Consider the following 13,548-nt stretch of genomic DNA (forward strand, 5'->3'; position numbering starts at 1 on the left):
TCCCTACAGCACCCAACAGGGCCTGTTGTGGGAGGCTCTGCAACTCCACGACTATCCCTGCCACCTCCACGTTGCCTGCCTCATGTGGGTTTGGGTCAGAGGACACCTTCTCCTTTCTTTCTACCTTCTTGGGGCCCTCGCCCCTCGTTTTGCCACTCAGCAATTTCCTAAGCACGCTGTGTCTTTTAATATGGCCTGCTTCTCTGCACCCAAAACAAAGAACTCTTGTCCCCATCTTGGCATTAGGCCACTCTTGTACACTTCCTCATGCGCTGCTCTCAGTCCTTGGCCTCCCAGGCTACCAGTGATGGGAGCAACTCTGGGTGGTGGCTCGGGTGACATGGACACTAGTCCACTGGAAACTGGAGTGGCCCTGTGGGACAGGAGAGACTCGCAGAGGGCACTTCCCAAGAGCGGTAGCACCATGTCCTAAGAACATAAGTCCGTGATGAGGCAATGCTTGTCATTAATTAGCCTTGCAAAGAGCTGGGTTGGAGCTACTCCGGGGACAAGCTGGCTCCCTCCTGCTCATGCAGTTGAATTCATCTCCCTTCCCAGTAGCACCTGTTCTCACTCTCATTCCACACCAGGCTCCTTGCTGCCAGCCCAGCGAATGGACATCGGATGGGAAAGAGGCCTGGGCCCCACCCCAATCTCCTGACTCTAATGCAGCTGCTTACCTTGTCCCCCCATCAGCGCTGGGCTTGCCGCAGGAGGGAGTAGGTGAGGAGCAGCTCAGGCTGGCTGACACGCAGCAGGGGGTCATGGATGGCCAGCACTGATGTCCAGAGGAAGGATCTTCTCTGCCCCTCCCAGAAGAATTTTACGAAGACCTAAACCCAACAGGATGTGAGGCATTAGCAGACTGCCCAGAGTGAGGCTCCGAATCCTGGGGCTAGAACAGTATCTCTGTCTCGCGGCCCCAGGAGGCAGTCACTGCAGGGGACCCAGCCACCCCCACTCTCTGGAAGAGTGTCCTTACCTCCCCGACCGTGGCTGTGTTCCTGTAGCCCAGGAGCCTGCTGTCCCGGTGCCAGTCCCAACACCACAGAGCTTCGGCCTCATAGATGGTCAGCCCTGGGAAAGAGACACACACACTTGTCATTTTGGTTGCAGCACTTGTGTCTTTCCAATCCCATTGGTGGTTGCACAGTGGACAGATTCCTTGCCAACAGAATTGCAGGGGGTGGTGTAGAACAGAGAAAGAGATCGACAGAGACTCAGCCTACAACCGGGGTCAGTATGAGAGAAATTGGTTGGGGTCCCACTCTCACTCTTCTATCGGGTGCCATTTCACACCTGGGATCCTTACCCCTCTGGTGCAGCAGCAGCTGTTAGAGCCTGTACACTCCCACCCTGGGTCAGGTCCTTGGCTGCTTCACTGATGGACAGCTGTGCCACATGGTGACCCATCCTGGGGAGTCCTGCCGAGTTTTTGCGGAAGGGAGAGGGAGAGGGGACTCCATCAGCATTTTCCTGTCAGCTCCCAGTCCCCGCCTGGCCAGGACTCTCCGTCCCCGTAGCCCCTCTACAGGAGATGCTAGAGAATAGGAGCTTGAGCTAGACCCTTCATTTACTCTGCCCTCAAAAGGAGCCTGGAGCACAGGGATGTGGGCAGGGCCCTCCATGAGGACTTACTTCCCCAGCTGCTCCAGGATGACAAAAAGGCATGAACCTGCAGCATGGTCCCCTTAAAAGCCCAGAGTCACCACTTAACCAGGACAAGAAGAACCTGACTCAAGCCAAGCTCATTGTCTGCTCTGACTCTGTCTCCCCAAGAGGAACACTCCTAACCCCCAGCTCCTGCAGCAGCACATCCTACAGCCCGTTTGAGCCAGCCCACCGACGCCTGGAGTCAGGAAGCTGGGCTGAGAGGTCACTTACGTCAAACTCAAGGAGGGTGATGGTGGATCTGAGCAGGGCGGTGCTGCTCCTAATGGCCCTGGCTCTCTCTTGCGACACCCTGGACATGATCCAATAGTTAATGTGCTAGGGGGAAAGGAGGCAGCTCAGGATCAATGGGCACATGCATGTGTTGTGCTAATGAGACCCTCCCCATCCCCAGGGGGCTGAGACATTGTCCACAGGGTGGAATATCTGATTCACTGATCGCAGAGCTTTAGAAGGGGATTGTTGCCCCAGGACAATGCCTGTATCCTGCAGGTCACGACTTCTCATTGTCTCTCTAGATTGGGACAACGTTCAATGTCGGGGCTGGTCCCATACTCCCTGAACTCCTGATTCCTGAACAGCTCACCAGGAAGGAGACAGACCCCTCACCCCTCCTTGGCTCTCAAGTCCTTGGTTGGGTGAAGGGATTGAGTGTGAGCACAATCCGCCCAGGAATCTCAGGGCCCGTCGGAGAGAAGGGCTGATTCTCTGGGATCCTCCCGTTTCTCTTGGAAGGAGCCAGTGACTCTTCTCTGAGGACCATCTTCTGAATCTCACAGGAGGGGTTCAGACTCTCACTCCCTAAGCCAGTCCCCAGGCAAAGCTCTGGCTTGAACTCCCAGCTACTTCCTCTGTCCTTCAAGGAGGAAGGGCCTGACACTGCATTTCACTAACTGCCCTGACCAAGGACGCCCCACTGAGGGCCCAGCTAGGAGGACAGACTTGAAAATGGATCTAACAGTTCAGGCAAAATTGCCCCACCCCTCTTATCGGGCTCACCTCCGAGATGCAGTGGAGCCTGTCGGTGTCTGGGGCCTCTGCCAGCAGGTTCCCCAGCATGGCATCCAGGAGGTCTGGCAGGACCCTATGCAGTTCCTGCAAAGCAAAGGAGAGCCATAGGTCAGAGTTAGGGAAACTGGGGCTACACCTGCCTGTAGATGGGAAGAGAGGTCTCTGGGAAGCACTTGTGAGACCCCCAAACACATATCCTGGACTCACTCATTCACATTCCACTGCAGGCAATTATCAAGGATTCATGGCAGGATGACAGCTGGCTCTTCATTCCATGACTTAACATGATCTACCTGGACTTGGGTGGTGTCTTTCTATGCGCCCAGGGTGAAGCTGGCATGCAGGGCAGCTCCAAGGAGGTGGCTCTCCACCTCTGGCTCCAGGGCAGGTGTCATGGTGGTAATACCATGGCTGGTATTAGACTGTGCAGCGTGGGGGTGGGACTGGCACCAACAGGGACGTGAAAATGCAGGGAAATAGGCAGAGGCTGGCGAGAATGAAAAGTGAGGCACCGTGCCAGGGTATGACAAGTGCAAGGTTTCCCAGACAGACAGTGGCAGGGCAGGAATAGCGCCTGTTCCCTGGCTCCCGCTGCCACTCCTATCTGTTCCTGGGAGTGAGCCTCTCCCCAAAGCCATTGCAATGTTACTGGAGAGAAAAGAACAGCCCAACCCAGAGAGAGTGAACCTTCCCACCACCTCTCGGTACCCGAGGTTGCCCACAGCAATCAGGGAGTTAGCGAGGATGGCGCCAGGCGGAGAGTTATCAGGCAGCTCCTCAATAAGCTCCTGTGAGACCCAAAGGAGACAAAGGAGCGTGAGAGCTTCGGGCCTCATTGACACTTCCCAGTGAGGCGATTACACAGCCAGCGCCCCACACAGCCAGCAGGATCCCGCCACCTGCCTCAAGCTCCTCTGATTCCTGCCCACTAGTGGCCAATCTCAGAATTTCATCTGTCTCTTCTCCCCAGTCTTCGGTCCCAGCAATCCCTGGCCTCAGCTGCCCCTCCAGCATCAGCCATCCCGCATCCATTGGCCCGGAGAGACCCCTGCCCCTCCCATGTCTCCATCCTCCCTCACCACAATCCTCTCCAGCACATCCACCTTGCAGCAGTGTGGCTCCAATGTGTCCTGCCCTCTCTGATGTGCAGCGAGACACAAGGGTGGATGGCGTGCAGGAATATGAGCTGCTGGTTCTCATCCTGCACCCACCAGGAGTGGGGTTACAGGAGAGACAGCCAGTTAGCCAGGGACCTCCCTGCCCCACCTACACTGGTTGCAGCACTCAGGACTGAATGGGGGATAGTGGGGACCCGCCCATTGTCTAAATTACCCACGACTCCTACACAAGCAGGGTCTAGATCTGGGACAGTGCCGGTTGGGGGAGGAGACCCCAGCTGGTATGTGACAAATACCACCATCTTGGGCATCCCAGATCAAGGAGGAGAAAGGCCTCCATTCAGGCTGGTGGATCATCAGAGACAAGACCCTCTGCAGGTGGTCAGGGTGCTGGGAAAGGGTGGGAGAATCTCGGTTCCAGCACAGCTGGGGAACGTTTGTACCTTTTCTCAGCCCTGGAGCTGCTCTCGAATGTTCTTGAGAGCAGCCTCCTCTGTGGCCACGTTCACCCATTCCTCCTCCTCATCCTCGGAGTCCCTGGGGTTCCCTGCACCAGGGAGAGAAGCGGACAGGATGATACCTGCTGCCACTTGGGAGAAGGACAGGGGCATGGTGGGGCAATGTGCCCCTTTCCCACCTCCGGGACCCAGGGCAGATCGCTCCCTACATCCCCTGCTCTCAGTGATACCTTCAGCCCCCAAGTAATTCAGGAGCCCATAGCAAAGTGAACCTCCCACAAACTGTCCTGGACTCCCTGGGGAGTGTCTGCCCCCTCCCCCTGCACCCACCCTGCCAACCAGAGCATCAAGGACCAAAGTAGCAGCATCTAGTGTCAGAGGTTCACGTGGCTCAGGCCAGACACCTGGGCTGAGGACTCACCCCCATAGCACTGCTTGAGAGCCTGGGCTCAGGGTGGTCACAGCCCCCTCCTCACCCCTCCCTGAGCCCAGCCTGGCTCCTCACCTGGAACAAAGCAGTAGCGCCCGTAGGCCTCACTGCTACCCAAATCCCAGGCACTGCTGCTGTCCCATGGGGAGCGGGCCAAGCTGCTGGTGCTGGGACAGGGATCCTCCACCTCCTGCTCCGGGGAGACTGGAGGGTCCTCAGTGACTGGGCAGGGCGATGCCTCCTGCTGGGAATCAGGGCTGGGCTCCTGGGGCCGGTACTTCCCACACAACAAGCCCCAGAGCCACACTGCCTGGCTCCTGTCCTGGGCTGGGTCCTGCCTGCCCAGCTGCATCCTGGGCCAGCTCCATTTCAGCCTGGCCGGTGCCTCTCCCAAATCGACGCCTACGCCGGGAGTGGGTTTCCTCTGCCAGAAGTCTGGGCACTTCCACCTCCTGGCCTGGCCAAGAGCTCCTTCCCCACCAGCAGGGACAGAGGGGCCGCTCTGCTCCTGGGGAAGATGGCAGCTGCTTCCCTCAGGCTCTGGGGCCACCTGCAGAGCCTTCTTCCTGAACATCCTCAGGAGCCCGGCTATCCTGGAACCGAGCGGGGAGCAAGCATGAGTCTGGGGTCAAGGCAGCCTCTCACCAAACAGCCTTTTTCATCCTTCCCCATCCCTGCCCCAGCCACAGCAGCTCCTCCTCCCCTCACAGGGGTGCAGGGAGTGCATTCTCCACACACTGGAAGGAGTTCATTGCATGATCTGCTCCCAACGTTTCCCCTCATCATCCCTGGTGCTGCAACACCCGGGGAGGCACTGGAGTCAGTTACAAAGACCATCGGACAAGCAGCTCCCTCCTGCCATCCCTGGCTACCTCACAGGCTAGAAAACAGAACAGTACCCAGGAGTCCGGACTTCTCCAGGGAAACCATTCCCCACATCAAAGTCCCAGGGCCCCCACATTTCTCATTGATTTCTGTCAAGGTTCCTTCCCCACTCTGAACCCTAGGGTATAGATGTGGGGACCTGCATGAAAACCTCCTAAGCTTACTTTTACCAGCTTAGGTTAAAACTTCCCCAAGGTACAAACTATTTTACCCTTTGCCCTAGGACTTCCACTGCCAGCAACAAACTTTATCTGGGTTCCTGAAAAAACTGAGTTTGGACACGTCTTTCCCCCCAATATCCTCCCAACCCTTGCACCCCACTTCCTGGGGAAGGTTTGGTAAAAATCCTCACCAATTTCCATAGGTGACCACAGACCCAAACCCTTGGATCTTAGAACAATGAAAAAGCATTCCATTTTCTTACAAGAAGACCTTTAATAGAAGTAAAGGAATCACCTCTGTAAAATCAGGATGGTAGATACCTTACAGGGTAATTAGATTCAAACCTAGAGAATCCCTCTAGGCAAAACCTTAAGTTATAAAAAAGACACACAACAGGAATAGTCATTCTATTCAGCACAGTTCTTTTCTCAGCCATTTAAAGAAATCATAATCTAACACATACCTAGCTAGATTACTTACTAAATTCTAAGACTCCATTCCTGTTCTGACCCCAGCAAAAGCATCATACAGACAGACACAGACCCTTTTGTTTTCTCCCGCCTCCCAGCTTTTGAAAGTATCTTGTCTCCTCATTGGTCATTTTGGTCAGGTGCCAGCAAGGTTACCTTTAGCTTCTTAATCCTTTACAGGTGAGAGGATTTTTCCTCTGGCCAGGAGGGATTTTAAAGGGGTTTACCCTTCCCTTTATATTTATGACAATCCATGCTCAGCAGCTCACAGGGTCTCGCCCAGCTCAGACACTCTCAGCCTGTCAAACAGTAGCCCACAAGGCAAGGGCTGGGAGCCGCATTGTTGGGACCTTTCCAAACACACTGGAGACGGCTCTGGAAAAGCCCCTCCCCGGTCTGAGAGCAAGGGGTTCCTGGGGACCTTTTGCAAATCCAATCTCCTTTGGAGAGATTCTCTCCCCCTCTTTCTGCCTCTCCCCAGACAGACAGAGGACGCCACAGAGGAACCCTAATGCCACTCACTTGCTCTAGGCGATGGAGCGATGGATGGCGGATGTTCAGGGTCATCTGCTGTCCCTCGCTCTCCTCCTCACTCTCCAAGCCCAAGGTAGGCTGGAGAGGGTGGTGACCTGAGGAGTTATCCTGCCCAGACAGCAGGCAGGGTGATGACACTGGGCGATCGACTGCCTGTGAAAAGAGGGAATTGACAGTCAGGACTCCTGGGTTCCATTGCTGGTTTTCCTATTGGGACTTTGGGCAAGTTGCTCCCCGCTCTATGGCTCTGTCCCCAGCAGTCAAATGGGGATTTCATACTTTCCCACTCTTGGAAAGTGCTGGGAGAATCCCGCAGGAGAAGCTGCTCTGACAGAGCTAAGCAGCATCTGACCATTAAAGGTCGGCGTGCACTGCCCAGGAGGAGGAGTGTTTGGCTCTGGGGTTTCACTTCTGCCCAGTCTACAGAGAGGGGCCGAGCCGTGGAGTTTGGTCAGGAAGACCAAAGTCTCCAAATTGTAAAGGGTGTTTTGAATTCCAGTCCTGTGCTCCAAAGTGCTTGGTGTCATCTGCACAGTTTAGAAGCACACTCTCCACTCCATTTTCCAAATCATTAATGAAAATATGGAATAGTACCACACCGCAGACTGATCCCTGCCGGACCCCCTAGGTATTCCCTTTCAGCTGGACAGCAAAGCATGGAGAATGACTCTTGGAGGATGGGTTTTCAACCAGCTGTGTACCCACATTGTACTAATTGCATCAAGACCACATTTCCCTAGTTTGCTTGTGAGAATGTCCTATGGGACTGTGTCAAAAGCCTGATTAACACCAAGATAGATCACATCTACTGTTTATCCACCTCCACTAGGCCCGTAACCCTGTCAAAGAAGGAAACAGGATTGGTTTGGAATCATTTGTTCTTGACAAATCCATGCTCACTAGTACGAAGAACCAAATGATCCTATAGGTGCTGACAAACTGATTGTTTAATAATGTGTTCCAGTATCTTTCCAGGTATGGAATGAGGCTGGCTAGTCTGTAAGTCCCGGGGTTCTCTTTGTTTCCCTTTTAAAGATAGCTACTGTCTTGTTAACGGATGGGGAGAGGTTCTTTTCGGGGATCTCAGATGAGAACTGGGGCACAGCACCTGGTTTGTTAAGGCCACAAAAATGGAGGCAGGAACCTCTTCTCTCCTGCTGGCAAAGAACCCCAGATACCTAAAAGAGTGGGATTCACATCCCTGAATGGGCTTTAAAAAAGACAGTGGTTAAAATTTGGCCCCGACCATTTCTTGTTTCCGCAGCCTAGACATTTTAGCAGAGTTTAGAATTCCTTGCTGCTCAACACCGTGAAACTCTCCTTTCTCTTTCACACAGGGCTTTAACTATGCCCCTTATCTCACTCAGGCTCATGACTGCCCAGAGTTCGCAAACTGTCCCTGTTCCCATTAGGCAGATGGGGAGCCTGAGGTACAGAGAAGGGAAGTGACCTACCCAAGGGCCTACACAGCAACACGGTGGCAGAGCCAGAAAGAGAAGCCACAAATCCTGACTCCTAACAGACAAGAAACCCCGCAGAGGCAAAGAGAGAGACCAGGAATCGAGATGGTGGGGAAATTTCATTGAAACCATTTCTGTCAGAAAATCCCATTCAGACTAAACCCATTTGTTTCTTGAAATCATATCAAGTGGGATGAAAATTCTTTGCAAAAATATTTTGTTGCAAAACAAAAGCATCTCCTGTTTGTCACAGTGTGTTAAATTGTCTTGTCACGCACAAAGAGGAGACACTTAGATCTCGAAAACTAGAGAAGATGCTTCAGTCTGAGCTAAGGAGTTGCTGCTCTTAACAATTTCAAAATAATCAAAAACAAATAAAATAGAATATTTCAGCTACTCTATTATGTCATAATCTGATCTCAGTAAATGAGATAGGACCCCTCATATTATGCACTGCTCCTCGAGACACTCTCCAATGGATCCCCATCCTCCTCCCACTGTGAGGTAGGTAGGAGCCGATTGTTATGCCTACTTGAAAGAGGGAGAAGCTAAGGCTGAGAAAGGAGGAGAACTGACTTGTCTGAGGTCACACAGCCAGTCAGTGGTAGAGTTGGGAATAGGACCCAAGAGCCCGGACTTTCAAACTAACCATCGGATCTTGAATTTCATACACTGAATGACCTGAATAAAGTCCTCTCACATGAGCTCCAGACCAACAAACAGTTCATAGTAATTATTCAGCAAGCGTTTCAGGAGAACTGGAATGTTAGAGAGAATCATGAACTGCTCAGAGACAATGAATGCAGAGAAGCAGCAAAATTCATCAAACTTATGACTGGCTATGACTTATTTACTTGGTCTTAAAAGAGAACAACAAGGACCCGAGTCTCCTCCCTGTCAGTAAACCCCCGCTCAGGCAATCAGGGTAGAGACTGAGGGGCGGGGGGCTGAGGGTTCTCACCAGAGAGCTCAAAGGATGGCCCAGGTCACCGGTGGGGATCACTGTCCGAGCACTATTTCAGCCCAACATTTTTGGATGGACCTTCCACAATGGGAGCTGCAGAGCACCCCCAGTGACTCCCCCCGACACACCCCTCCTGGTGGTGGGAGGGGAACAGGGGAAAGGACAAAAGTAGTAAGAGAAGAAGAGAAAGGAGGGAGGGATGGAGGAAAAGGTAAAACAAAAAGGACAAACCCTAATGTCCCCAGTGATTCTAAGGGACAAAATCCTAGGTGGGGAATAAAATTCTGCCACCTTAAGCTTGCGTTTTCCAGGCCTAGAATTCACCTGGCACCAAATGGATCAGACTGAACAGGTTCCAAACCTCTCGGAGGCTCTTACCTTCCAAACAGGGATGTCTGTTTTCTAGTAAAATCAGGAAAAGGAGAAAACTCGAAAGAGGTTCCTCCTCGCGCTCACGTACGTAAACCCTAATACTCTCTCAGTCCTGAAAGAGGGACCTCGAGAGGAAGACTTGCTGAAGCAAAGCTACAGGGGTCTGCAAGGTTTCCCTGGCCCTGCACCCCTGTCCTGCCTGGCTGATGTCAGCATCTCTCTGTGAGGTCACCACCTCCCCACTATCTTTGACTAATAGGCTGAGGTCCTGCAAAGGGCCTTTGTGATGTCACTGCCACACCCACCCCTGGGGTGACCAGATGTCCCGATTTTATAGGGACAGTCCCTCTATCTGGGGCTCTCTCTTATATAGGTTCCTCTTACCCCCCACTCCCTGTCCCCTTTTTCACACTTGCTATCCCGTCAGCCTACCCACCCCTCCCCTGCAGTGCTAATGTCCTGCCGCTGGCCAGACACTTTGGAGGTTTGAGCTACTCCCTGTGGATCACTCCACTCAAGGAGTGTTCATTCTTGCAAGCCAGCTGGACAGCAAAACATCAGAGGCTGATCCCAATGCTACACTCAAGTTTTTCAGAAATGAGTCGACTTGATGGCCAGAAGAGACCATTAGAGCATCTCATCTGACCCCCTGCATATCACAGGCCTCCTGTATACCACAGTTGCTACCGTTTGGCAAGCACATTCCAGAAAGACATCTCGTCTTCATTAAATGACATCAACAGATGGAGAATCCACCACTTCCTTTGTAGCTTGTTCCTGTGGTGAACCATCCTCACTGTTGAATATTTGTGCCTTGTTTGTAATATGAATTGGTCTCTTTTCACCTTCCAGCCATTGGGTCTTGTAATGCCTTTCTCTGCTAGATTAACGAGCCTTTTAATCCCCAGTATTTTCTCTCCATTAAGACATTACAACACTTCAGTGAAGTCACCTTTCAATCTGCTTTTCATCAGCTAAACAGGTTGAGCTCTTTCAATCGCTCCCTAGAAGGCATTTTTCTCCAGCCCGCAGAACATTTGGTGGCTCTTTGCTGCCCCAGCTCCAATTTCTCAACCTCTTTTTCAAATGAGGACACCAAAACTGGAGGCAGTATTCCAATAGCAGTCTCACTGATGCTGTGTCACCTCCCTAGCCTCCTCATGGCTCTGTTCCTACGTCTAAGGATGGCTTTAGCCCTTGTCACCACAGCATCACACTGGGAGCTTGTGTTGAGTGACTTCTCCACTATGGCCCCTAAATCCTTTTCAGAGTCACTGCTTTCCTGGATACACTTCCCCATTCTGGAGGTGTGGCCGGCATGCCTTGTTGCTAGGTGTAGGACCTTGCATTTGGCTCTGGTCAAACTTGCTTTCTTTCAATGGGCTCAGCTTGCCAAATGAACCAGATGGCTCTGTATCACTGCCCTCACCTCATCAGTAATTACCACTCTGCCAATATTTTGTCACCCACCAATCTTATCAGAAGGGATTATAGGTTTTCTCCCAATTCATTGATAAAACTACTTTTAAGTCCTTGAAAGCTTCTTCAGTCTCTTAGTACCCAGGACCTGCTTTCCACAGCACAGTGAGAAAAGTCCGCCCAGACCTGCTGGTACGTAGGGGATAAGCACAAAACAAACACACCTTTAGGAGCTGTGTTGTCCACAGGCTCTGAACAACATGGTGGGGTCATCAGCTTAGAAATCCACAAGAGACCTCCAGCATAGACATGTCCCAACTGTGTCTCGGTTTCCCACCCTGTAAAATGGGGAGAACAAAAAAACCCCCTTGATTAGCGCTATTTGATACTAGAGGAAACTGAGGTACCCAGCGTTGAAGAGACTCGCTCATGGTCCCAAAGCCAGGAATCGGAAACGGCAGGTCTTCTGATAGCCAGTCCTGGGATCTAGCCTCGGTTATCCTGGCCTCGCTACTCTAACTTTATTCACAGCCTCCACGTCTTTTCCTCCATGTCCCTTAATCCCAAGTCACTGCAGAAGAAAGATTTTCTGTTAGCCAGCTGGCTCCAGTGGTTCTCAAACTTTTGAGATGGCCAGGAAATGGGTTGGAGCTCAACTGCACCTAGCTCAGGTTATGCAGCTCCCTAGGGGGAAGGGAATAAGTGTGGGGGTCAGGTGACAAGCAGCAGCATGTGACTAGGAACCAGGCCTGCTGAGAGACAGAAGGGCAGCCTGTGCTCAGCCAGGAGAGACACCCCAAGTGGAGGAGCTGTGGGAGGAGCTTGGAGAGTCCTTGAAAGGTCAGAGACAAGCCAGGAAGGGACTAGGCTGAGCACTTAGGACAAGGCCCTAGGAGGGAAAGACAGGGCAGTTTAGGTGATGGGGCAGATAGTCCAGTTGTTTTAGGCTCTTAGGGCCAGACACCCACAGGTGAAGGTGATTGTCGGGGCTTATGTCCTTCTTCCCCAGGGTAGATTTGATAGTGGAGAAGAATGATGCCGGAAGGGGGAAGTGAGTTAACCCCAAGGTCACCCACTGAGTTTCTATCACAAATGCTTACTCGGAAGGATCCAAGAGAAGAAACATGGATTTTCCAGTCTCTTCTTTCTTGGAGTCCCCAGGGCCAAGGTAAAACCCCTGCTGCCCCTTCCCATTCTGCTCACCTCCGAGATGTGCTGGAGTTTGTCTGTGCTGGGGGATGCTGTCAGCAGGATCTAGAGCTCGTCATCCATGTTCTCTGGACAGGCCTTTGCTCCGAGCCTGCCAGCGGAGAGAGACCATGGGTCAGGGTTATGGAACCTGGGGCTACACCTGCCAGATGACAGCTGGCTCTGCAATCCTTGCCCAGAGCAGCTCTCTGCAGAGGGCCTGGTGCACACCAGAGTAGGGAACAGCCAAGCTGCTAGGGATGGAATATGGGCTTCTGGACAGAATCCAGGACCCAAATCCCAGCCTGCGGAAAGAAAGGACTGCCCATGGAGGGACAGCGTAATGTCCCATAGAGGGAAGAGCCTCTCCCCACCATTTCTTAACCTCATAGGCTGTTCTCATGCTCTGCCAACCACACCTCTCAGTAGCTCCAGTTGTCTGAGGGAGCAGGGAGCAGAGGCCATCCTGCTGCTGGGACAGAGGTGGAGGTTGATGTTCAACCTGCAGATGGGTGTTGTCCTTTCTCATGCCCACAATCAATACACCAGGCAAGGGAAGCTCTCTGGACATGCGATTCCAGCTCCTGAGCCAGGGACAGCTTCAGCTTGCTGGAAGGAGACGGTGTCTGAGACCTTGCAGTTGTGGGGGTGAGACAGGCACAAAGATAGGCATGGAAGTTTGGGGAACTGGGTGAGAGGGTAGGGTTGTGAAAGGAAGACAGGGATTTGGGAAGCAAGATCCGAGGATCAAACACTGTCTAATTCTCGGTTAGGATTATCCCCACTTCAGAGAGGGGGAAAGTGAGGCACCACGTGGATGCGGGACCAGGCCGACCGGGCTGAGTGTCTGAATAATCGCGAGAGCAAAAATAATATAAAAGCCATTAAGAGTCAGAAGAACATTCATCCGGGAATTGGAGTATTCAAGGCTGGCTAGAAAATGCGTCGGCTACGGTTTAAACCAGTATGCGCTCTGCCACCTCACTGGTTTCGGAGACAAGGTTACGTCTCTTGGAGAGAGGGGTTCGAGGATCTTTCTCTGAGACACACAGCTGTCAATAGTTGGGAACAGAAACCCCATCTGCAATTTTGGTCACTGGCCCTGCCGCAAACTCCACCCTCCAACCATTGTGAGCCAGGCCCGGGAACACCATTCCACTGTCACAGTTACGTGGACCTGTGCACCTGCAGACACTGCAGCCGGCACACGCACTGGGGCTGGTGCTGTGACATGAGGTGGATGAACCACCCTGCTGGCCCCGTATCCAGCATTCCCCCCCTGAGCAATCGGTCCTGCTCCCTGCACTTCCTCTCTTCCTCCAGGAACCCCGGAGCAGGCTCTCTTCATGGACCGTGTCCCTCTCCTCCTTGGCTCTTTTGAAAGCAAGTTTCTCCTTGTTTTTGTG

The sequence above is a fragment of the Caretta caretta genome, chromosome 3, assembly GCF_965140235.1.
Source record: "Caretta caretta isolate rCarCar2 chromosome 3, rCarCar1.hap1, whole genome shotgun sequence".
NCBI lineage: Eukaryota > Metazoa > Chordata > Testudines > Cheloniidae > Caretta > Caretta caretta.